This window comes from Myotis yumanensis, unplaced genomic scaffold (assembly GCF_028538775.1).
Source record: "Myotis yumanensis isolate MYYU_CA2020_CCGP unplaced genomic scaffold, mMyoYum1.0.hap1 SCAF_2, whole genome shotgun sequence".
In the NCBI taxonomy this organism is placed as follows: Eukaryota; Metazoa; Chordata; class Mammalia; order Chiroptera; family Vespertilionidae; genus Myotis; species Myotis yumanensis.
The window spans coordinates 113,152,112-113,178,997 of record NW_027223753.1 but is presented as its reverse complement, the minus strand read 5'-3'; the positions used below and the strand labels follow the sequence as shown (position 1 = coordinate 113,178,997).

The 26,886-nt window shown below is 42.2% G+C and overlaps 1 protein-coding gene across 1 annotated transcript in view; it reads right to left on the bottom strand.

The window, feature by feature from the left end:
* RNF13 (ring finger protein 13) overlaps window positions 1-20,828 on the bottom strand; it is a 171,237-nt gene extending 150,409 nt beyond the window's left edge. The window contains exon 1 of the mRNA XM_070405956.1: window positions 20,697-20,828. The gene's annotated coding sequence lies outside the window, so the exon portion shown is untranslated. The remainder of the gene's footprint in view (window positions 1-20,696) is intronic.
* Between the last annotated feature and the right edge of the window lie 6,058 nt (window positions 20,829-26,886).

The window sequence follows — 26,886 nt, the reverse complement described above, 5'->3', positions numbered from 1 at the left end:
AAGCTTTTAAAGAAATGGTTGAGCAAAAGTGTCACATCAAAATAGAACAATGGGTCTTAACTTTGTAAGTAATAATAAGATGCCCAAAAGTTCTTTCCAAGGAAACCAAAGGTTACTCAGCTAATTTCTCTAACATGAAGCAATTCTCATCTGTTATTAACTATTACCGTCAAAGCAAAATTTTTTCAGATTCCATGACAACTGCTTCAGAACTTAATTTTTCCAACAAATGAAACAAAATTTAAGTCTCAAATTTTGAAGGTTAGCAAACAAATGTCTCTAAAGACAGCAATTCTTTCCAACCACATACAAATTGTTCCCAACGTTTAATGTATACCGAAGTTGATTTTTCCTCCACAGAAATAATTCTTGACTATTTCCCAAAAAATATCAACCATAATAGAATTAAGAATATTGTTACTGTTAAGTGACAGCACTCATGTCCTGTTCTTCTCCAAAATATACCTCCTTTGTCTTATGCAGACATAGGCAAATGAGTTGTCCTTTTTGATATAAACATTATTGAGCATTATGCATAAAAGTGAAATTAATAAACTGTGGTATGTGCATATAATGTAATTCTCTACAATAAAAATGAATGACAGCTACATGAACAATATAGATGAATTTCACAAAAATAATCCTGAACAAAAGTAAGTCACAAAGAATGCAAACACTATATCCCACTCATATAAAGTTCTTTAAGAGGCAAAACAGATGATATTAGAGATTCATATTTATAAGGTAAACACATAAAGAAAAATGATGAAGTTGTCATCATAAAAATCAAGATAGTGGATACTTCAAGGGTAAGAAAGGGAAGGGTGATCCGGGAAAGGTACTGCTAGGATTCCAACAATATTCTGTATCTTAACATAGGGTGTGTTGAGATGGGTCTTTATAATTATTCTTTAAACCACACACAAATGTTGTATGCACTCTCCTGTATCTATAATATCTAACCCTTTTTTAAAAGAAAAAAATAATAAAGTAGCCTGCCATTTAAAACAGTTTTATTTTTTTCTGATTACATGGGAATATTATGAAAGCTAGCAAGCAATAGCCTAACAAGATCACAAGCACACAATGAGAGTCAATAAATAAATAACCATTAAAAACCAGACTCATCTTCAACCCCAGAGATAAATCTTCTTATTCAGTGGACATGATGCTGGGTCTGGTCACCTGTATTATTCATATTATTTACAGGTACTACAAGTGATTCCTATCAACAGGGAAGTTTATAAAATATGCTTTAGCACATATTACCTGGGGGTCTGTGATAAAAATAAATGTTCCCAGGCACCTCCACTAGAAATTCAGACAGAAAGCCTATAATTTTTCTTTTTTTAAAAATGTCCCCTAGTGAATCCGTATGATCAAGCCAAAATTAGAACACACTATTCTCATAGACTGGCATGGGGCACACCAAGTCATTAATCATGAAGCTCTTTTAAGTCAAAGAAAGGTGGGGTACTAGGTCAAATTAGAAAAGAGAGGAGAAATGCTAACAAAAATACACTTCATAATTCTCTCAAATACCACTGTTGTCACACACAGTGACATAGGTTGTCAATCCCAGCAATATGCCACTCAGCAAACACAAAAAAGACAATTGATAACAAAATTGCTTTCATGGATATCAAAATCTTAAGCACTATTTAGGAAGACATGCAGAAAATTCTGGTTTTCTAAGTAATCAAAAATTTTATGCCAAATGTACTTCAAAGTATAAATCTCCTGAACCAGAATTCTTTGTATGATGCTTCAGACAAATGTCACTACCATTACTATGGACAAATCAGTAGAGAACTTAATTTTGTGTCAGATGCTCTATTATCTGACATAATGTTTGTCTACCTAATCCTCAGAACAACTTTGTCAAGTAAAACAAAAACAATGCAGTTTCATTATAAAAACATTCTAGTTTCCCTATTTTAGAGGACTCAACTTCTATGTATAAGTACTAGAAACTGAACAAATGAAATCAATTCTCTTACCCATTATCTCTGCTCCCATCCCTCCATAATTTATGCATAATTTCTAAACAAAATGCTGAGCATGCCCAATGACCTATACAAAGTTTGGTGTTATTTGGCCTACTATGTTAATGATGTAGGGTTATGGGGTACCAGATCAAGTGATTGTAACAACCGTTTCTATAAAATATCACCCCAGAGAACTGTTCTTAGCCTCCTTTTCTGTACACCACACTCTCACCTGAAAAATGTCTGCAACCTGCCAACGTACCTACCATGCCTCATTTCTTTTAATCTCTTCTACATTTTTTATTTATCATAATACTCATTCCTTTCTATCAGGCTATGCTTTGCTTACATGTTATATTTATTGTTTAGTGTCCATCTCTGTGGAAAGAATATAAACTCCAATCTTCATTTTATGGATATACCATGAAATATATAAACAGTGCCTGGTACATAAAAACTAAGACACAAACTAAAACAAACCATTTTTGTTAAAAAAAAAAAAAAAAACACCAAAAAAAATCTAAAACATAATTAGCCCAGGTACTTAATTTGTAGAATAAATGCACACATGGCCTCTCTTAATATTATCTTCCACAGAGCCTCTGAACATGACCACCTCTTAACTATGGCAAATAAAATAAATTTAAGACCGTCACACTAAAAAATATGCATAAATTCTATGAAACAAAACAACTTGTTAATATATATAAACTCTGGGTGGGACTCCATGGTTTGTATTTTACATTTATCTGCATGTTTCAGAATAAAAAAATTAAAATTTTCTGAAGTCTATTTCATTTCATATAACATACCAAACAAAAGTCTAAAAGAAAATACACAGTATTTTTAATAGAAATTTGTTTCATTTGTTCTAGTTTTCTAAGTGTGTATCACTTTTATACCAAAATAATTATTAATGAGCAAGCATCAAGGTTTTATAATTCACAAGTCTATTCACAATTTGGAGGAGATATAATTATTTCCTTCTGAAAATGTGTCATCAAAAGAAGAGTGAACAATGGGTAGATCTTGAGCTGAGAGTGAACAAATCCAAGCTGTCATTTTCTCTCTTCAAGTACTCAATTACACTCAAAAGATTCCATTTCACACTTCAGTCTTTATAGTTATAATTATTGCCATACATGTCAATGGGCTTTGAGGCAAGTGAGTCAGTTGGCAATACAGTAATGCGCAGCTTAATGAAGGGAATATGTTCTAAGAAATGTGACATTAGGCAACTTCGTTGTTGAGGGAACATTATAGGGATAGGGTGCACTTACACAAACTTAGATGGTATATATAGCCTCCTACACACATAGGCTATAAGGTATAGCCTACCACTCCTAGGCTACAAGCCTGTACAGTATGAGACTATACTGAACACTGTAGGTAACTGAAACACAATGGTATTTGTGTACCAAAACATATCTAAACATAGAAATGGTACAATAAAATATACAATGCAACATACTTTTTTTAAATGGCCAGACACTTAGCATGAATGGAGCTTGTAGGACTAAAAGATGCTCTGGGTGAGCAGTGAGTAAGTGCTGAGTGAATGTGAAGACCTAGGACATTACTGTACACTACTGTAGACGTCATAAACACTGTACACTTAGGCTACACTAAATCTATAAAATAATATTTCTTCAATAATAAATTAACCGTAGCTTACTATAACTTTTATTTTATAAACTTAATTTTTTAAACTTTTCAACTCTTCTGTAATAACACTTAGCTTAAGACACAAACATTATACAGCTTTACAAAAATATTCTTTCCTTCTATCTAATTCTATAAGCTTTTTTCTATTTTTAAGTCATTTTTAACTTTTTAAACTTTATTCTTTTTTTTCTACACTTGGTGGCAGACCTTGTTTCACTTTCCTTATTTCTTTTAATAACATTTTTGTTAAAAACTAAGACATATTAACCTAGGCCTACTCAAGGTCAGGATCATTGATATCACTGTCTTTCATCTCCACATCTGGTCCCACTGGAAGTTCTTTGGGGGCAATTAACACCATGGAGCTGCCATCTCCTATGATAACAATGCTTTCTTTCCAGAAGGCTCTTCTTGGGGAGGTTTCATTCTTCTTAGAAATATGGTCCTGGTGGTTAGCTTGTAAGCAGATTATGTAGCATGAACATTCCTCTCATATCTTTTGGTATTAGAGTTCATGTTTTTCAAATGTTTTAAGGAGCCTGACTGGAGAGCAATAACCATCACTGATTTTCCACTTTCGTAGTCCTTAATCACTTTTAATTTCGTTTCCAGGTCAATCACTTAACATGGTTTCTAACTGGCAACATGAGCAGTGGGTTTTATGTACCTAGGAGCCAATGAGATTAAATCAAGCACAGCCCTAGCTGGTTTTGCTCAGTGGATAAAGTATTGGCCTGTGGACCGAAGGGTCCCAGGTTTGATTCTGGTCAAGAGCATGTACCTCGGATGCAAGCTCGATCCCCAGTAGGGAGTGTGCAGGAGGCAGCCGATCCATGATTCTCTCTCATCATTGATGTCTATCTCTCTCTCCCTCTCCCTTCCTCTCTGAAATCTATAATATATATGTGTATACATACACATATTTAAAATAAAAAAAATGGTGTGGTAGCTTGAAAAAAATAAATAGATCAAGCACAAAAAGAAAATTATACAACTAAGAGACAGAGATAAACACAAGATGCATGAGGCTGCTGCCAGCGTAACACAACATACTGTTTTACAGCAAACTTTTTTATAAATAGAGAGTACACTCTAAAATGATAAAAAGTATAGTATAGTAAATATATAAACCAATAATATAGTCCTTTATTGTCAATTAATCATATCAATTAATAATCATAATTATCAAGTAGTATATATTGTACATAATTGTATGTGTTACACTTTTATATTACTGACAGCACAGGTTTGTTTATACATGCATCATGACAAACACGTGAGTAATGCAATGCACTACAATGTCAGTAGGGGACAGAAATTTTTCAGCTCCCTTAAAATCTCACTAGAGGCCCAGTGCATGAATTCGTGCACGGGTGGGGTCCCGAGGGGAGTAAGGGGGGCCAGGGTGCCCTTGCCAGAATCCATCCCACTGACTTTTGCACTGGTTGTTGGGAGCCACCCGGTGGCCGCTTTTATATTGTTTCTTCCTTGCAAAGGGTCTAGGGAGGAGAAGCAGCAGCGGTGCCCGAGGAGGCCAGTGGTGCTGTCGGGATCATGCTGGCAGTGCTGGTCCATTAGTGCCTGGCCTGTTCTCCGGAGATTGGACCTGCAGGACTATGGAGGGAGTGAGTGGCTGGGCTGGTGGGCCACCAGGACGGGTCGGTCAGCTGAGTGACGCTCTTGCTGTGGGAGCACAATGACCACCAGGGGGCAGCTCCTGCACTGAGTGTCTCCCCCTGGTGGTCAGTGCACGTCATAGCCACCGGTCATTCCAGTCGTTCTGGTCGTTCGGTCACTTAGGTTTATATACATATACTAGAGGCCCAATGCACAAAATCTGTGCAAGGGGCTCAGCCCGCGCCGCCATGGTGGCCACCTCGGCCTCAGCCCCCACCACTGCAGCTTCATCTGGAAGGTCATCCAGAAGGATGTCCAGAAGGACATCCAGTCTAATTAGCATATTAAGCTTTTATTATTAAAGATGGGACCGCCCTCATATATGTGCTCCATCGTTGGTCAAAATGTCATTATGCAGCACATGACTACATTACAATCAACTACAAGTAACAGCTTGACAAACTATGATGACATAGAATACTAGCATCCCATTTCCATGGGCAAGGAGCTCAACACCGCGCTCAAGCCCAAAGGCATGACCAAACCAATACCAAAACTTCACATTCTTAGGTCTATCTCCTAGAACCCCACCAGGCAACAAATCTGTATCAGTAGAAGTTCAATGAAGAGACAGAAACTACATACTAAATTAAACAGAGAGTGATTAGCATAATAATTATTAAACTACTAGAGGCCCGATGCATGAAAATTCATGCACTGGAGGGCAGGTCCCTCAGCCCGGCCTGCCCCCTCTCACAGTCCAGGAGCCCTCAGGGACAGGAGGCAACCCGGCGATCAGGGAAGGTGACGCCCCATCACACCTCTGCTGCTGCCACTGCCAGCAGAGCAAGCCTCAGCCGGCCCTGGTTACCTGAGCCTCGGACGACCCTGGGCAGCTGGGGGGCTGAGGGGACTGGGGGACTCTGGAGGCGGGCAGGCCCGGCCTTGCCGTGGGCCTGCTATCCCGGCAGGGCTGAGGGGACTGGGTGCCGCCATCTTGTGGCTGTGGGCACTGCCATCTTTGAGGGCATGGCAGTCAATTAGCATATTCCCTCCTTATTGGCTATGGGTGCCACCATCTTTGAGGGCGGGGCAGTCAATTAGCATATTCCCTCCTTATTGGCTGTGGGCATCGCCATCTTTGCAATGATGTGAAGGTCAATTAGCATATTCCCTCTTTATTAGATAGGATAATAGGATAGTAGCTATAAAGATGTAACAGGGGCAGGAGAGAGGGGCACGATGATACCTCTGAGAGTATATCTTCATTAACTTCATTATGGTGATGGTTTCATAGTTATTTAAATATCTCAAAGCTTATCAAAGCATACACTAAATATGTACAGTTTATTGTATGTCAGTTGTAAGTCTGCAAAGCTGTTTTTATTTTTTTAAAGAAAAATAATAACTAAACTATGTTGGGAAAATAGTGCTGAGGGAGAGAACCCAAAATTATAAACTTGGTAGAGGGTCCCCTCCCCAAGGCTGGGATTTTTCATTGGAGAAGGTATGGTTGCAGCACACTAGATAATAGAGAATTTCACTGGGTTTTCCAAAACCAGAGCTGATTCACTGTTGCCAGACAGCAGGAAACAATCCTCTGGAATGCAAACAAGCAGAGGTAATCTAGGCACTGCAGGCATGAGGCCTGAGGTAGGCAGTATCTACTTCAGAAGGGCCTAACAAGGTGGTCACCAGGTCTGGGGCTAAAAAGTCACTGAAAACCTTTGTTCTCTGGGCACATGGCTAAGACAGAGCAACACCAGATCTACCCACCCATATGTACTGTTGACAGACCATGCAGTAGGATCAAGAAAATGGAAAGCACAGCTCATGAGAACTAGGAAGAAAAGAAAAAAACTCTTCTTCCAGTAAGTTGTCTCTAGTACTTAGTCCACTCCAACACCTGATAAAGGTTAATTAACATCATGCTCTTTGTAAAGGAAAAATGCTTAAGAGTCCAGTCCATTATTGAAGAGCATGTATTGAATGGTGAATTTGGAGCAGAAATAAACTGATAACTGACACAGTAATCTTTCTGTTTTTAATAGTACTTAAATAAAACAGTTCTTCTCTCATTTAACAGTAGAAAAAAGAAAGTGAATATGTGGCCATTAGTGTGTATTAACGTGCAGAATCTGAAAAAGCATCCACAGTCTCTCTGAAATATCATTTATCTTTATTTTTCTTTAATTTTAAAAAAATCTTTATTGTTGATTCTCTCTCATCATTGACGTTTCTATCACTCTCTCCCACTCCCTTTCCTCTCTGAATTAAAATGTCCATCAACAGATAAGTGGATGAAGGGTAGTATATACTATCCTATATAATAAAGAGCTAATATGCAAATAGTCATCACGCCCTCACGCCCTCGCGCTGGGGCACCTGAGGCCGGGGCCAAGGGACCTGAGGCCGCGCCCCCACCCGGGTGCCGGGGCACCTGAGGCTGCACCCCCCGCCCGGCAGGGCTTGACGGGGGACCTCAGGCTGTGTCCCCCCCATCCAGCGGGGCTTGACAGGGGACCTGAGGCTGCACCCCCTGCCCAGTGGGGCTTGACAGGGGATCTGAGGCTGGGGCCCCACCCTGCGGGGCTTGACAGGGGTGGGGCCGGCCAGATTGGGTTTTGCGCAATTCTGAGGCATGTGGGTGGGTGGGGACTTGACTCTGGGTCCCACAGCACGCCCCAGACTCTGACAGGAGGGAGATTTTCATATACATTTTACTGATTTTCTTTCATCTCTGACACATCTATTATAGAGAATGGGCAAATAGCAATATTAAAATATTTCTAATAATTAATTAAATATTTCTCTAATAAATTCCCTTTTAATGTGCACAAATTTCATGCACCAGGCCACTAGTACAACAATAATGATTTAGCTGTAAAAAGCAAAGAAGTACTGATATATACAATGTGTCTTGCAACAATATGGAAGATCCTCAAAAAGAATATGCTAGTGGAAGGAGCAAATACAAAGGGTCATATATTACATAGCTTCGTTTATATGAGATTTCCAGAATAAACATGAGATGTCCAGGAAATTCATAGAACTAGAAAGCAAGCTGGTGGTTGCCGGGACTGGGGGCAGCAGGAAATGGGGAGTAACTACTTAATTGGTTTAGGGTTTATTTTGGAGTGATAAAAATGCTTTGTAACTATATAGCAGTAGTAGTTGTACAACACTGTGAATGAACTAAATGCCACTCAAATGCTAACTTTAAAATCATTAATTTTATATTACATGAATTTTACCTCATAAAAATGTTAAAGCAATTAATTTTTATGATACATGTTGACAAATGTATAAATTACAACCACAGTTCTTCCTTTTTGAAGGTCAAACATATAAATTACAAGCACCATTAATTAGGCAAATAAAGCACTCTTCAACATGTGAATTTTATAACTAAGCAAAATAGAAATTAAACTCCTATTCTCTTTCATGGTCTGATTTAGAAATATTCACCAATCACCAAGTGTGGTTATTTCCCCCTGGAAATTCATTCCCTCTAGCAAGATCATTAAAAATTGAGCCTGAACCAGGGTCATATTCAATCAATTAAAATTCAACAAATTTCTAGCCCCTTAGAAATGATTATAAATCAAATTCTTGTAGCTGACCAGAGCAGGTCTCTTATTTCAATGAGCAGAATATCCCAAAATTTCAGCTGTCTTTTCAATTTATGGCTATAAACATTGAAATGTTTGTGGGTTTTTCTTGATTTTTTTTAATCCTCACCGAGGATATGTTTACTAATTTGAGAGAGAGAGGAAGGACACAGAGAGAAACAGCAATGTGAGAGAACAACATCAATCAGTTGCCTATTGTATGCACCCTAACTCGGGATCAAACCTACAACCTTTCTGGAGTACTGGACGACACTCCAACGAACATTGAAATTTCTTTTTGTTTTGTTTTAATTTTTTTTTGTGTGGTTTTTTTGTTTGTTTGTTTGTTTAATATATTTTTATTGATTTCAGAGAGGAAGGGACAGAGAGTGAGAGATAGAAACATCAATGATGAAAGAGAATCATTGATTGACTGCCTCCTGCATGGCCCCCACTGATGACCAAGCCCGCAACCCGGATATGTACCCTGACCAGGAATCGAACCATGACTTCCTGGTTCATGGACCGATGCTCAACCACTGAGCTACACTGGCTGGGATGCAATGTTTTAATGTCTAAAATTTTCAAGGTTACTCATACTCTAAAATCACAAAATTGACATTGTTCCTCAAACTTTATTTCACAGTTAAAAGACTGATTTCCTCAAGTAGGACTACAATCTTGAAATTACTAGAAATAACATAAGTATCTTCCTCATGGACCTTTTCCTTAAAAGGATTATAAAGGTAGATATAAAAATGCCTGATCATGTTACTCTCTGAATAAAATTCCTTAACAGATAAAATAAGTTTCAGAAAAAAGCTCAAAACTAAACAGTGAACTAGCACAGAAAGTTCTTTAAAAACTGGCTCTATGATGCTAGCTATTCCTTCTTTCTTCTCTGACCATATGAACTTTTTCTTTTCCCAGCCATTGTGCCAATTTAAACTAATTTAATTGTTCATCATTTTCATTATTCTTTAAACTCTTTGAAATTAGAAACTAAACCTTTTCAATCTAGTATACTCAACATCTAACACAATAATCAAAGGCTGCTGTAAAATTAAAGTATGAAAATATGGGTCCAGAGACAGAAGCATGGAAGGGGTTGACCAATTTCAGAGGGAACCTGGGAGGGAGGGGGGGTAGTTAACCAGGGAACTTATATACATAGCCCATGGACACAGATAATAGTGTGCTGAAGGCTTAAGGCTTGGGAGGGGCGGGTGTGAGATGGAGGGAGTTAATGGGAAAAGATAAAAGGGGGGAACAACTGTAATACTTTTAACAATAAAGATAATTTTTTAAAAAAGATCCATTATTAGTATGTAAAGTATCATTGTTTTTTATACATAATGCAAAAGGGAAAACTATATATTAGGCTATAATTTGCTTTTTTTGAAATTACACTGTGGTCTTACTAGGAAATAACATCAAATAGATAACATTAATTTTGTAGGCATCTTTTTTAAACATCTGGTTTATTAAAAAGAGTATAAATTTAGTTCCTATTATTATTCAATGAAAGCTCATGATCAGCTCTATTTTATCTACATTATAAAGTGAAACATTTCTGCAATAGAGACTGTAAAACTGTAAGAAATCTTAAAGGCAGATTTTTCTAATGTGATTTTTTTTTCTTTATTGAATAAGGTATTACATGTGTCCTTATCCCCCCATTCCTCCCACCCCTCACTCGTGCCCTCACTCCCCTAGTGTCTGTGTCCATTGGTTATGCTTATATGCATGCATACAAGTCCTTTGGTTGATCTCTCCTCCTTCCCCTACCCTCCCCTGCCTTTCCTCTGAGGTTTGACGGTCTAATCCAGGGGTGGGCAAACTCTTTGACTCGAGGGCCACAATGGGTTCTTAAACTGGACCAGAGGGCCGGAACAAAAGCATGGATGGAGTGTTTGTGTGAACTAATATAAATTCAAAGTAAACATCATTACCTAAAAGGGTACGGTCTTTTTCTTTTTTAGTTTTATTCATTTTAAACAGGCCGGATCCGGCCCTCGGGCCGTACTTTGCCCACGGCTGGCTCTAATCGATGCTTCTCTGTCTCTGGATCTGTTTTTGTTCATTAGTTTATATTGTTCATTATATTCCACAAATGAGTGAGATCATGTGATATTTATCTTTCTCCAACTGACTTACTTCGCTTAACAAAATGCTCTCCACGTCCATCTATGCTGTTCCAAATGGTAGGAGTTCCTTCCTTTTTATAGCAGCATAGTACTCCATTGTGTAGATGTACCACGGTTTTCTAATCCACTCATCTGCTGATGGGCACCTAGGCTGTTTCCAAATCTTAGCTATGGTAAATTGTGCTGCTGTGAACATAGGGATGCATATATCCTTTCTGACTGGTTTTTCTAGTTTCTTGGGATATATTCCTAGAAGTGGGATCACTGGGTCAAATGGGAGTTCCATTTTTAGTTTTTTGAGGAAACTCCATACTGTTCTCCACAGTGGCTGTACCAGTCTAAAAGCAGATTTTTTAACTAGAAAATTTCAACTACCTCATTTTACAAATGAGGAAAGGAACAGAGGTCAAGTTATTTATGCAAAGTCACCCTTAATGTTTATGTTTTCAGCTACAATATAACTCTACCTCCATTTCAACCTCATAGGTAAGCCAGGCAATGCAATTCATAGCACCCTTTTCTTTTTCCCTACCTCCAATCTAGTGAAAGGATAAAGGTCCTTAATATTTGCTACATTTAACTGATTTATCTTTAAGATCTGGCCCCCACCTTAACACAAACTTCTCCCCACCACAATTAGTAAGTACCTACATTTGCTAATTATTAAATACATCTAAGTCATTCAATTGGGAAGGGAAATGGGGAGACAAACATGAGTAAGAATGACATTGTTCCTTCAAAGTGCTCTACAAAACTAAGTACAATGTGGTATAGTACTTTTATCACCTGTTTAAGACGGTGTCTTTTTTTTTCCCCAAGGGAAAAAGATTTATTAAAGGCAGATTAAAGAGTCTTTGGGAAAGTAGAAGAAATGGACCCAGGCTGAGCTTCCAAGAACTAGCAAACTGCACTGAAGAACTGAGCTCTCAAGGAAGCTATTGTTTTTGCCATAATGTAGAAGGCGCAGAATCAGGAAGCACAGTTGCTACACCTGCTAGCTCTATATCTATGCTGCTTCTGCTGCAGTTTTTTTAAAAATATATTTTATTGATTTTTTTACAGAGAGGAAGGGAGAGGGACAGAGAGAAACATCGATCAGCTGCCTCCTGCACACCTCCCACTGGGGATGTGCCCGCAACCAAGGTACATGCCCTTGACCGGAATCGAACCTGGGACCTTTCAGTCTGCAGGCCGACGCTCTATCCACTGAGCCAAACCAGTCAGGGCTGCTTCTGCTGCAGTTTGTTCCAGCAAAAGGACTGTCCTGTGCCCAGTCTCTCCCTTCACCTAATCCAGATCCAAATTAGTGTCTAGTGTGAGAGTGTCTGATGAGCAGAACCTAAATCATATTTAGAAAGAAGTCTGGAAAATAGTTATTTTGCTCTCCAACATGTATAGTACCCAAAACTAGAAGAGGGTTGGAATAGATGTTTAGCAAATCGATTTACAGATTCTGCCATAAAGAGTATTCAGGTGGCTTATACCCTTTTCTTTTTTTTTAAGTCTTCACTGTTGAAAGTATTACATATGTCCCCTTTTTCCCTCATCAACCCCCTCCAACCCACCCCCAGACCCTCACTACCCCACAGTCTGCATCCATGGGTTATGCATATATGTATTCAAGGTCTTCAACTGATTACCTATCACCCACCCTCTGAGATTCTGCTCTTTATAAATATACTAGAGGCCCGGTGCACGACATTCATGCACTCAGGGAGTCCCTCAGCCTGCCCCGCCCCCTCCAGGCCTAAGCCATCAGTCAGACATCCTTAACACTGCCGTGGAGGCAGGAGAGGCTCCCACCACCACTGCTGTGCTCACCAGCCTGGAGGGGGCAGGTCCTGCTTTGAGCATCTACCCCCCGGTGGTCAGTGTGCATCATAGCGACAGGTCGTTCCACTGTTTGGTCAATTTGCATATTACCCTTTTATTATGTAGGACTAGAGCTCGATGCATGAAATCCATGCAAGAGTAGGCCTTCCTTACCCCAGCTGCCAGCATCGGCTTCCCTCTGGCCCCCAGCAGGCACCCGGGACCTGGGCTTCCCTCACAGCCCCAGCTTCATCCAGAAGGTCATCTGGAAAGATGTCCAGTCTAATTAGCATATTACACTTTTATTATTATAAATAGTACTAGAGGCCCAGTGCACAAAAATTTGTGCACTCAGGAGGGGGGGTCCCCCAGCCCGGGGTGCCCTCTCGCAGTCTGGGACCCCTCGGGAGATAATGACCTGCTGGCTTAGGCCTGCTCCCGGGTGGCAGAGGGCACGCCCAATCCCTAAGTGCAGCCCCTGGTCAGGCTCAGAGCAGGGCCGATTGGGGAGTTGGGGCGCCGCCCCGTCATGCAGAGAGCAGGGCGGATCAGGAGGTTGCGATGCCACCCTCAGTCACACTCAGGGTAGGGCCGATTGGGGGGTTGGGGCACCGCCCCCTGTCACACTCAAGGCAGGGTCGATGGGGAGGTTGCGGCGCCACCCCCTGTCACTCACAGAGCAGAGCCGATCAGGGGGTTGGGGCGCTGCCCCCTGTCACACACAGAGCAGGGCGGATCAGGGGGTTGGGGCGCTGCACCCTGTCACACTCAGGGGAGGGCCAATGGGGAGGTTATGGCTCTCCCCCGTCACACACAGAGCAAGGCCCGTGGAGGGGGGTTGGGGCGCCACCCTCTATCACCCACAGAGCAGGGCCAATCAGGGGGTTGGGGCACTACCACTGTCACACACAGAGCAGGGCTGATCAGGGGTTTGGGGCGCCGCTGCTGTCACACTCAGGGAAGGGCCGATGGGGAGGTTGTGGCTCTACCCCGTCACACACAGAGCAGGGCCAATCAGGGGGTTGGGGAGCTCCCCCCTATCAGGCATAGAGCAGGGCCAATCAGGGGGTTGGGGAGCTCCCCCCTATCAGGCACAGAGCAGGGCCAATCAGGGGGTTGGGGCGCCTTCCCCTGTCAGGAACAGAGCAGGGTGGATAGGGAGGTTGTGGCCCCGCCCCCTGTCACACACAGAGCGGCAGGGCGATCAGGGGGTTTGGGCACTGCCCCCTGTCACGCTGCTCCAGGGGCCAGGAGGCTTCGCAGCTCCGCTGATCCCAGTGCTCGGAGGCCTTGTGGCTCCGCCTGACACCGGGACAGTGAGGCCTCTCGGCTCCGCTGATCCCGGTGCCAGGAGGCCTCCCGGCTCCGCTGATCCCGGGTTTGGGAGGCCTCGCAGCTCCGCTGATCCTGGGTTCGGGAGGCCGCGCGGCTCCGCTGATCCCGGTGCTGGGAGGCATATTACCCTTTTACTATATAGGATAGAGGCCTGGTGTACGAGTGGGGGCTGGCTGGTTTGCCCTGAAGGGTGTCCCGGATCAGGATGGGGGTTCCGCTTGGGTGCCTGGCCAGCCTGGATGAGAGGATAATGGCTGTTTGCCGCTGGTCACACCCCCTTCAGGGTGGGGGTCCCCACTGGGGTGCCTGGCCAGTCTGGGTGAGGGGCTGAGGGCCGTTTTCAGGCTGGTGGGAGACTGAAGCTCCCAACCTCTCCTTTTTCTTTTTTTTTTTTATTCTGGGATTTATTTACCTTCTATAGCTGTCACTGGAGCTGAGAGCCAGCTTTAGCTCTGAGGCCAGCTCCAGCTTGAGGCTTCGGCTGCTGAAAGAAGGGATCTGGGTTTGTTTGGGTTCTATAATTGTAACACTGTTTCGGTCCTGCTCGCTCCAGCTCTGACGGCTGAAAGCAGGTTTCTGGAGTTTTGTTTAGTTTCTATATTTGCAACCATGTTTCGTAGAGAGCAGCTCTGAGGCCGGCAAGGCAGGCAGGGAACCTTGGCTTCCTCCATCACTGGAGCAAGCAAGCCTTCCTGTTCACTTCAGTTGCCTGGAGGCCAGCCGCCATCTTTGTTGGCAGTTAATTTGCATATTGCCCTGATTAGCCAATGGGAAGGGTAGCGGAGGTACGGCTAATTACCATGTTTCTCTTTTATTAGATAGGATATAGGATGTCCCTATTTCCCCCCTTTTGCCCTCTCTACCCAGCTCTTGCCCCCCACTTCTCTCTGGCCATCACCATACTGTTGTCTGTGTCCATGGGTCCATGGGTTGTGCATATATTTTCTTTGGCTAATCCCTTCTTTAAATTCACTTCTTTAAATTTTTATTTTCAGATAAGTCCTTATAACTGCACTATTATATACTTTCTATTATATCATTTAGAATTAAGATTTTTTTAATTGAACCCTCATAAATTTTAGCACAATTTAATAAAATATGCTAGAAGCAATTAGGAGATTTTTCATGTAATGCAGATACATTTCAATTAATATTTTATTAATTTTTAATTTTTTAATATTTTAATTTGAAATAATCTCATACATGTAAAAAAAACTATAAAATACTACAGCATATTATATGTACCCTTCACCCAATTTCTTAGGTGTTAATAATTTAAACATAACCATTATACAACTAACAAAATTTGGAATATATTTTTCTTATAATCTCTTTACTGTTACTTAATCCATTTACTTTGTTTTTGTTAATCTTCACCCAAGGATATTTTTCCATTGAATTTTAGAGAGAGTGAAGGGAAAGGGAGAGACACATTGATTGGTTGCCTCCTGCACATGCTCTGATAGGGACTGGGGATCAAGTCAGCAACTGAGGTACATGCCCTTGACTGGAATCTAACCTGGGACCCTTCAGTCCACAGGCTAATGCTCTATCCACTGAGCAAAACAGGCTGCAGCTTAATTCATTTACTTTTAATCTATGTGTGTCTTTATATTTAAAGTGGGTTTTGTTTTTGATTCACCCTCATAATCTGTCTTTTAATTGGTGCATTTATGCCACTGACTTTCAGAGTGCTTACTGATAGAGTTACTGCCATATCTGGCGGCTTCTGGGGCTTCCGGGGCCCGCCTGCCTGCGGCCCGGGACCGGATCCGATGACAGGCGGCAGGCAGGCGGCTTCTGTGGTAGCCCACAAGGGCCTGGATGGCGGCTCACGCTGGTGGCTCGCGCTGTCCCGCCCTGCCTGCAGTATGCAAATCAGCTGCCATCTTTGTTGGCAGTTAATTTGCATATCTCGTTGATTAGCCAATGGGAGGCGTCGCAAAGGTATGGTCAATTACCATGTTTGTCTATTATTAGGTAGGACTAGAGGCCCGGTACACAAAAATTTGTGCACTGGCGCAGGGGTGGTGTCTCTCAGCCCCACCTGTGCCCTCTCACAGTCTGGGACCCCTTGGGAGATAACCACCTGCTGGCTTAGGCCCAGTCCCCGGGTGGCAGATGGCAGGCCCAGATCCCGCGCTGGGTCGCACACAGCAGGCCCGTATGGCAGCGGGGTGGGCAGCGGATTGCGCTGTCCCACCCCGCCTTCAGTATGCAAATTTAACGGCCATCTTTGTTGGGTTAATTTGCATACTCTTCTGATTGGCTGATGGGCGTAGCAAAGGTATGGTCAATTAGCATCTTTGTCTTTTATTAGTGTAGATAAGAAAAATCTAATTACTTTCCATTACTAAAATTTACCTTATTTCTCCCACTGAAAGATAATTTCCAAGGGGTCAAGGATTTTGTCTCTTTGGTTCACTAATGTACTCTGAGTGCCTAGAACAGACATAGAAGGCACTTAATAAATACTTGGTGAGTGAATGCTGTAGAAAAACCCGTAAGTAGCAGGCTCCAAGTAATGTTTCCAACAATAGTGTGACAAAATATGTAAACCTTTCCTTGTCCTATCACTTGTGCCTAATGTTCAATATTTTATTTGATTGGCCAGTAACTCAGGCCTTGCATTACAAGGAAGTAAAAATAGTTCAGAGATGGATAAATTATAGTGCTTAATTCAGCATCATGCCCTATTCAAATGCACCAAACCCCAGAAAATTTGCCAAAAGAGAAAACCTAAAGGCCTACTACTCTTAGATCTGAGCAGTTTTTTCAAGTGTGAAGGGTCTCCAAATGGTTTTCTTTCCTTCTTACCAAAGGTCAGAATTCTCTTATCTCATTGTCGTTTTATAAAATGAGGAAACTGAAGCCAGAGAATGGGTAGCACAGAGATTCATTCACAGAATTTCTCTTCTTCCCATCATGTAGCCTTCTTCTCTAATCCTTTGAGGTTCTCCTTCCACAATCTTAGCTATAAGCAAAATACAATCTCACTAGGTCCCCTCTTGTTGCTGCCCCATAAAAAGCACACAGGTTCTCTGTTTTGAAAGGTTTTGCTATTAAGGGTAACAAAGTGGGGATGACAAAAATAACAAATCTGAAGATGTTACAATTTAACATTCAACTGTGTGTATGAATGCCTGGCACTACCTAAAAATCACAGCATCTTTCCAAGTTCTTAGTGAGCCTCCAATTTATTTGCTCTTCTTGAAATAATAAATAGGAGTCTTGCTAGGTTTCCAAAATTTTCCCTCCCACCTACCTTCTTTCCTATCTTCCCAGGACACAAAACATATCACAGAGAAAAATAGTGGGTACATCTCTATTAAGTGAGAAATTAGCATTTCTGAGGACCTTCAAGAGTCACATCACCCCTGTGAAACTTTGACCCACAGGCGAATTTTCCTCAAAATGTGAGCAAATCGTCTCTTAGATTTTTATGGAACATACAAAGCTCCCAGTTCCCATTTTACATTTCCAAACATCTGAATAACTCCTCAGCTCCAAAACCAAAATCCCTATCATAAATTCTTCTCCTAAATCCCCTTCCACCAAAACCTGTACTTCATAATATCCTTGTTTTTGTTAATAGATCACTATCCTCCCAAAAATTTCTTATACTTATGTCAGTTCCCAATGTCAACATAAACATTTCTCAGGTCTCTATACCCTTCACTACAATCACACTGTCATCATTCTTCACTCAACTACTGTAATTTTTAACTCCACTGTATTCCAACCTCCAGGCTTCCACTACACCAGACTTCTGTTAAAGATTACTATCCTTAAAAAAAAAAGATTAATATCCATAAAAAGGGGTTCTTTTCAACTAAGAATCATGTACAAAATCCTTACCCTGGTATTAAGGATCTACATAATCTGTAAATAGGTATCCTTACCAGCCTGTTCCTTAAACATACAACTTTGTTTTCCTACCTCAGTACCTTTGATGATTCAGTGTCCTTATGTGGAACTAGCTTTCGCCTCCCATCCTCCTCCAACCTCTAACAATATTTTGAATGTTCACATCCTCAAGGAAAGAAAAATGGCTGAGGCATATCATTCATTGAACACATATTCTGTCCAGTGCTTTACAAATTATCCTAGTTCCCACAAAAACATAACGGCTTACTACATTTTTTTAAGGAAGAGTTGAAGAAACTGAGGGCCAAAAGAGCTTACACAAAGTCGTCCAAACCAGCAAGAAAACAATCCAAAATAACCCCATAGCGTTCTGTACTTTTTAATAAAACATGACACAAGATGGAAGGCTTTACTGTCAGAATGCCCACATGCAAATTCTAGTAACTCCAGTAACAACCTGTGCTAACTCAGCATGTATTTGTGATGCCTTCGTTCCCCATATAAAAAGGGGGTAATAGTACTATCTACCACATTGATAACAGTGAGAATTACATGAGATAATATAAAGTGCTTAGATTTGTATTTGGCCCATAGTAAACAATCAATGCTAGCTATTATTACTGTTGTTGCTATTTATATGCTATGATATGTAAACTCTGACTATATCAATTATATGTTCTATTTCCAAAACAACTTTCACATAATGTGAAAGCTTAATACTGTATTTTTATATATGCTCAATAACCATTTGCAGAATACATTTATTTTTAAATAATGATTGAATTCCATGTTGTATTAAAAGAAATTCACTGTTTCCTCTTTTAAGAAAACTAACAATGCTTACCAACTTTCTTCCCTTTTTGTCATGTGAAACTACCATATGCAATGCCATATGGCAGTAATATGTCAAATGATGCAAAATACTATTTTGATTTAAACTCATCTTGCCTTCTGCTAAACATTAATTCCCAGATTTTAAAACGTCCAAAATCATACTTTTTACTTAAACACCAACTGTTTTTAGGTCATACCAGTATAAAGTAAGCATACCATGAAATTTGACCAAACCATTTCATTTCATTTTTCTATGGCAATAACTATAAAACATAAAATGCCTTCCTACCCAATGTAACTCGAAGATATAAACCTATCATACCCTTAGTCCTACCCTTACTTTGCTAAAATTAGTACCTGAAAAACTTCTACTACATCTATGTTACTCTGATGCAGAAAACTATCAAAGGAAGGGTATTGAATGCTAGTAACAAAATGCTTGAGAGAAATGAGCTTTAAACAAGGATAGATGAGAGTTTATTCCAAACCCTTCAAGTACTGAAACTGCACAAACCAAGATTCTGCCCACATGATTTACTATTACACATGGAGACATCAAGCTGGTTGGCTTCAAATAAAAGCAGAAGTAAAAAATATATTAATAAAATATTGTCATTTCTAACACAAAAATAACTGAACTCTACCAATTATTTTTAAAAAACATTGAGGCTTAACTATGTAATAACTTATTTCAACTAATTCATTATTTCAATTAATGAATAAGAACATTAACATCTTCTTCATGTACACATATTTAAAAACGAACAAAAACTTCATGAAATAAATATCTACTCTTACTCCACAGGATGTCCTCTGATATTTCTCCCTCTCTTTCTCTTTCTAATGTTAACGTCAATGCACTAAATTGATTCCAAAATCCATTAATATACTAAACTCTTTTGGTGGCACACCCAATCTGACTTATATTGTATCAAAACCGCAGATGTTCTCCTTGGAAAACAACAGATCATTGTTGAAAGAAATGTCTTCGTTCTCACTGTTCCTGCTGCATCACTGACAAATAACAGTCGGTCAGGTCTGGGGACACAAGAGGACCTGAGTGGCTGCCCACGGTACTGAAACTGAGGACAAAACGATAGTTTTGGAAATTTATTATTGCCAAATTAGACCAAAATTGAGGAGTTTACCACAAGCTGACAGAGCACTCAGCGGCTGCCACCAAAGTTACTGGTGGCCTGAGTGCTTCTGGGGTCGCTTGGCCTCGGGTGGGGCTGCTCCCTCTCCCGCACAGAGTTCTGCCGGTCACGCAATAGGCTTCCGGGCAGAGCAGCAGACTCTAAGAGGCAGGGCCGGGACTCGGTGTCCAGCAGAGTCACGTCCCACCTACAATCTGAGCTCCCACTGGGCGGGGGCGGGGGCGGGGGCGGGGGCCAGGGGGAGGGAGTGGAAAAGAAGGGAAAAGGTTGGGAAGAAAGGAGGTGACAGCCTCTTTTTTCCAAACATTAAAGAGTCCCCGCAACTAAAGTCTAGCCTGGGGACTTTGCGGCAAGAGAAGCCTTCCAAACATCTTCCCAAGCTCCTGCCACCTCGGCAGGGGACTGTGAGGAGCCAAACGGATAAACCAGCAACTTCAGACACAGACAAACTCATGAGAGGGAGGTGGGGTGTGGGGTGGGGGAGTCTCGGCCCTCCCAAGGCAGAGCTTTTTATCTTTATAACCTTTTACGAAAAGCTTATTTTCCTCTGCGCCCAGCCTGGGGAAGAGCAGCAAAGACCTCGCAGCTCCAAGTCAGGCGAGGGGGTGTGTTCTCCGGCCCAGGCCCGGCGCCCGGCCGCTCCGAGGCCGCGGGGGTTCTTACCTGGAAGCTGGCCCCACAACACAGACAGGCTCGCGGGACGCGTCTCTGCGGGAGAAGTCCTAACCTGATTCCATGACTGAGTCTCCTCACCGACCCCAGAGCCCGGAGCGACAGCGGGGACGACAGCACGGCGACAAGGCGGAAGTCCCGCCCCACGCGCCTCATTGGCCTGCACCCGAAGGCGGAAGTAAGCCATTGGGCCCCGGCTGTGTTTGCTAAGGCTCCTTCCCACACCCACGCTGTGTCTCCGCCTGCTCGCGGGGCTCTGAGAAATGCCCAGTTGGTGGAGTCGAGTTCTTGGCTGCGTGATCGGTCTTCCCCTGAGGGCAGGGTGGGGCAGACTTCTGCTTTTGGCCGGGTAGGGAGCAGACTGGCCCAGAGGTCTGTGACCCCGGTAGTGGAGGCCGTGGGGTTCGGAGGGGCCTGACCGAGCGGCCAGGGCCGGCAGCCCAGGTCTGATGTGGCTGTTGGGCGGCAGCAGCCCGACACCCTGGTCGGCTGCGCCTGGGAGGCCCTGGAGCTGGTACCAGGGCGTCTCTTCCTGCACCCACTCGCCCGACCGGCTGAAGCGGCGAGGACCAGGACAAGGCCTCATCCCCTCTGCACGCTGTCCGCAGGCTGAGAGCGGAGACTGACGCGACCTAGGCCGGCGCCTTAGAGTCCCGGTGCAGTGGTTAGGCGTGCGAGCACCCGGAGGGCTACCTGCAGTCCTCTCCTGGCTGGGAGCCGCGCTGACCTTAGCACTCTGGGCCTGACTGGGGCCGACTCCTGGACTCGGCAAAAGTCAAACTATTTAATTAAGCCCTACGTCAGACTTTTAAAACCTTTGCCTCCTTTGGATGAATCAAAAATTCTCGTCCTCTACCTCCCATCAGGTAAACCTTACCCGTCCCGGGCGTTCCAGTCTCAAACCAAGCTTCTTTGAAATTTAACCGGATTGGACCATCCACGCTGATTATCAGTTGCCAATTAGACACTTTGAAGAGGCAATGGAAAAAAAAAGAAGAAGAAGCAGTGGGTTTACTGCAAAAAATTGCATAAAGTCCTGAATTAGAATGCCAGGAGACGCTAGATTCTGGTCCTGCTTCTGTTTCAAAATAAGGCGCCTTTACAGGTTTTACATCCTTCGACCTCATCTTTTAAACAAAGGAGGGGCCAGAGGGGCTAGCACAGAAAACACCTGCAGAATACCATTGGATGTAACTTTTAATTTGATTGCTCTGGGTACACCTGAGTGACTGAAAAAGGAATAGGAGGAAAACTCTTTCCCCATTGTGTATCTTTTGGGGCCTTTGAATTTTGTACCTTGTGAACACTACTCAAAAATTAAATACAAAAATGTTAAAAATCAAATTACAATAAAATAACAAAGGCCATCAAACATATTTTCCTCTTCTATGTACCCTCTGGCTATATATTCTACATATTCTAAATTTTACAAGTGTGAAGACAGTCACACTTAATACACAATCCTGCCTTTAAGATAATTGTACATAAAAATCAGAATTAGGGATATTACTATGAAGTCTAGTATAATTAGTGTAAACATAGTTACAATGTCTAAGCATTTCTTCATTAATTCTCAAATTGGCTTTATATTAAATCAGAGATTTCTTAAATGACATGGAAAGAAGTAAAAAATGTTACAGGTTAAAAAAGAACAAAGAAGAGATTCTTTTATTCCTTAAGTAAAAGCACCTTGAGGACAAAACATTTTGATCTGACTAACCTGCTCTTCTGGTTACAATTGGTATAGTTCTTTCAGTTATCAACAAGATAAAGTGCTATTTGTACTGCATTTAGGCCTACTAATTGTGCTTCACTCTAAAGAAGTATCAATTCTCCCCACTGTGTTGAATAAAGGTAAATTGGAAGAAAATAGATTGGGAAAACCTACTATCTTTGTAAAAGTAGGTTATCCCGTAAGGTTGATATCTATCTTAATTATGGCTTTCAAAAATATAAGGGTTAAAAGAAAATGAGCTGTTAGGACTTTGTGTTTGATAGTGTTGTTGTTGTTTTTAAATCCTCCTAAAAATACAGATAGCATTGTAGAATTTCCCACGTCCAAAATATTATAAGACAGCAGCAACAACCAAACAAAAAAAACACAAGATACCCAATTACCTAATTGTCTAAAATGGCTTAAAAGTAGTTTTCCCTAAAATATGAAAAGAATGCAGATCCCAGCTGGTATTGCTCAGTGGTTGAACATCAACCCATGAATCAGGAGGTCAGAGTTCAATTCCTGGTCAGGGCACATGCCTGGATTGTGGGCTTGATTCCCAGTAGAGGGCATGCAGGAGGCAACCCATCAATGACTCTCATTGATGTTTCTCTCCTCCTTTCCTCTCTCTGAAATCAATAAAAATATATATATTTTTTAAATGCAGGCTCTTTAAGTACTGAGATTAACTAAAGATGTTAAAGTTTTGTCTCTAGTCATTATTTACAATTATAAAAGGGAATTTTAGAATCAGTAAAAAGTTTTTGTCATTTTGAAAAGAAAAATTATTACTGTGATAAAAAAAGGAATCCTATATAATAAAAGCCTAATATGCTAAGTGTCCTGTCATCCGGTCGTTCGTTCAACCAATCAAAATATAATCTTACCTAATAATAGCCAAACATGCAAATTGACTGTACCTTTGCTATGCCCCAAGCCACGCCCACCAGCCAATCAGAGCGACTATATGCAAATTAACCCAACCAAGATGGCGGCCGGCAGCCACGGAGCTGGAGCAAGCAGGAGGCTTGGTTGCCCCAATGATGGAAGAAGCCACGCTTCCCAGCCAGATGCTGCCTCCTCTCAAGGCAACAAAGTTTCAATTATAGAAGGTAGATAAAGCCCAGATATCTGCTTCCAGTCGCCATGGCCATGGAGCTGGAGTGAATAAAACAAAAACAAAAAAAGGAAAGGCTGGGAGCTTTGGTCGCCGAGGGGCTTGGTCAGCCTGAAAACAGCCATCAGCCCCTCACCCAGGCTGGCCAAACCCCCATGGGGTGAGGGTTCCCACTGGGGGGTTTGACCAGCCTGCAAACAGCCATAAGCCCCTCACCCAGGCTGGCCAGGCACCCCAGCAGGACCCCCACCCTGATCCAGAACACCCTTCAGGGCAAACCAGTCAGCCCCTACCCGTGCACCAGGCCTCCATTCTATACAATAAAAGGGTAATATGCAAATTGACCCTAACAGCAGAACAACTGGGAATGACTGGTTACTATGACACACACTGACCACCAGGGGGTAGATGCTCAATGCAAGAGCTGCCCCCTGGTGGTCAGTGCGCTCCCACAGGGGGAGCTCTGCTCAGCCATAAGCCAGGCTGATGGCTGCCAGCACAGCGGTGGTGGCGGGAGCCTCTCCTGCCTCCTCAGCAGCACTAAGGATGTCCGACTGCAGCTTAGGTCTGCTCCGTGCTGGCAAGTGGACATCCCCCGAGGACTGCCGGGCTGCCAGAGGGATGTCTGACTGACAGCTTGGGCCTGATCCCCCAGGGAATGGGCCTAAGCCATCAGGTGGACATCCTCCGAGGGGTCCCAGACTGCAAGAGGGCATAGGCCGGGCTGAGGGAGCCCCCCAAGTGCATGAATTTCATGCACCAAGCCTCTAGTAGAATATATAAGGAATCCACAGGATTCTTCACATGTGTGGATGAAAAGGGGATTTTTACCTAAGGTAACCTCATAGGATGATATGATCATGAATTCCTAACTGGACAAGTCATGATAGGTAGTCATGCCCCAGCATATAACTTCTTTAGTGAAAGGTTTTTAAGCAAGTTCTGTTCATTGTTTTTGTGCATCTAGGTTAACACACCTTTGAAATACCCCTGGAAGGTGTAACCTCCCTCCAGAGAGCACATAATTTTGTTAATTATAGTGTTATCTAATCCCCATCCTGTTTTCTCCCACCTTCACCTACTCTTCTTTACTTCCCTCTATAACTTCAAATGTATAAGAAAAACTGCAAAACTGTTTTTCTCAGAAGCATTTGAAATCTTGGTTCCCAGCAATTGTCATCAGTGTGGCTCAAATAAATTCTTATAAAAGCTCTCTGCAGGTTTGAATGTTTCTTATGTTGACATAGATAAGGAATGGGCACATTTGAAAAAGCATCAAACAGAACTTTAAAAAACTGCTTTAGGACATTTCTGGCCAAAGATTAAAACAGACTCCCATTTCCTTATAAAATTCTAAGCTAAAAAAATAAGTTCATTTTGTAAGATAGTGAAAGGTTCAGAACACAAAAAGTCAGGTATCAGTCAAAAGAATTTTTCAAAAAAGTGTATTTTCCCATTGAGAAAGTTCAGACCAAAAAAAGGGGGCGCTGTTAAAAGTTAAATGCCTTTAAGAAATGACCTGGTCGTTGTTTCCCTTGAGATGAATTGTACCCCTCTCTTACATCTAACATTGTTAGGGGCAGAAATAGAATACTGGGGACTATCTATAATTAAAAAGTATTAATCATGCTCTGTTGGTGATGGTTCTGTTCTGATTAGAGAAAGAACATTCTACCCTGGTTGAGAGTTGTATGCCCTGGGACATGGGAGCTAACATTGGGAATGCAGTCCATCCTCCTTTCCCAAGAACTGCCTATCATTATGGAAAGATTTACAACTTCATAGCTGAAACAATCTAGTTTCAGAGGTGCCCACCTTCTGCAATCTTCCCCTTCTCCAGCCCACATAACTTGTAATCTGTAATGATTATACCATGCCTATTTTCCCATGCCTGTAATTCTTACTTTTCCACATAATCTTTGTCCTTCTACCCAATATAAGCAACTGGCTTATGGGGAGAGACAGAGCAGATTTTTGTGAATGACCTGCTGCCCTCCCATACTGCCGGCACTGTTGGAATAAACACTCATATATGATTCAACCCTGTTTCTGCTTAATTGGCTGAAGTAGTGACAGGTAGCCCAGACCCCTTGGTTGTCGGATTACATAATCTGGCAAATCTGGCAACTTTGGTGGATACAAGCAGGGAGTCCTCTTGAGTGAGTACCGGGGATCCAGCTTGCTGCCTGGACTGGGGGTTCCTGAGGCTGAGGCCTGGACTCTTTTACTTGCAGCACTGCCAGGAATTTTCCTGTTTTGAGCCCCAGCCTCAGCAATCCCCGTCATCTCACCTAAAACTTAAATTGAATGAAGCTTTCTGTAACTCTGTAATGGGAAGTCAGTTGTCTGTTGCCCCCATTGGGGTGAGCCTAATCAACTCCTGTTGCAAGCGGCCTCTCAAGTTCCTTGCCTTTTCTCCACACCCAGGCCTGACCAGCTTAGGTTCCAGACAAGGTCCTGAATGATGCGGGGCTTCTGTCTGGTATTCCGTCTGGCTGTGCACGGTAAGGTGTGGTTGTGCATGGAAAGCCACAAATGGTTATCTGTCTGTTGTAAATACAGGTATTATATATTAGGGTGGTTTTTGCCTGGTGTGACTTTGCCTGTAATCTTGCTTAAATTGTTCAAGGATGGGTGCTGGTGGCTCGATCCCAAAAGACACTCCATTGGGATGGATCTTGGGGGATTAGGCTACTTATCCTTATTCGCCAATAAACAAAAAAACAAAAACAAAAAAAAGGAAAAGGGTGTTTTACTGCAATACTGCTTGACCTCACTCTTAAATATCCTCTTCACTGGGCACAAGTAGAGATTAGTGTTTGGGAAAGCATGGTGTGAAGCTCTTGTCTGTATGTTGTGCACATTATAAATATTGTATGTAAGAGTGTCTCTGTTGATTGTTGCTCTGTCTCTTTGTTGTTTGGTTTGTTTAAAAATGGGGCATATCCCACTTTGTTTGGGTGCCCCAGCTGCTTGTGACAGGCTAACCAGGGGTCCTCAAACTTTTTAAACAGGGGCCAGTTCACTGTCCCTCAGACCATTGGAGGGCCGGACTATAGTTTAAAAAAAAACTATGAACAAATTCCTATGCACACTGCACATATCTTATTTTGAAGTAAAAAAACAGAACGGGAACAAATATAATATTTGTATTTGCATGTGGCCCGTGGGCTGTAGTTTGAGGACCCTGGCCCATGGCAGGGATTGCAGGAATTTGCCAGCAGCTTTGGGGAGTTCTTAATCTTGGCGATTCTCCCTGCTCTCTCTCTCAAGGCATCAGCTGCCAAAATGCTTAGCTAGTGAGAGTTTTGTCTGTCTGGTTAAAGATGTTCTTTGCTTTCTTATCT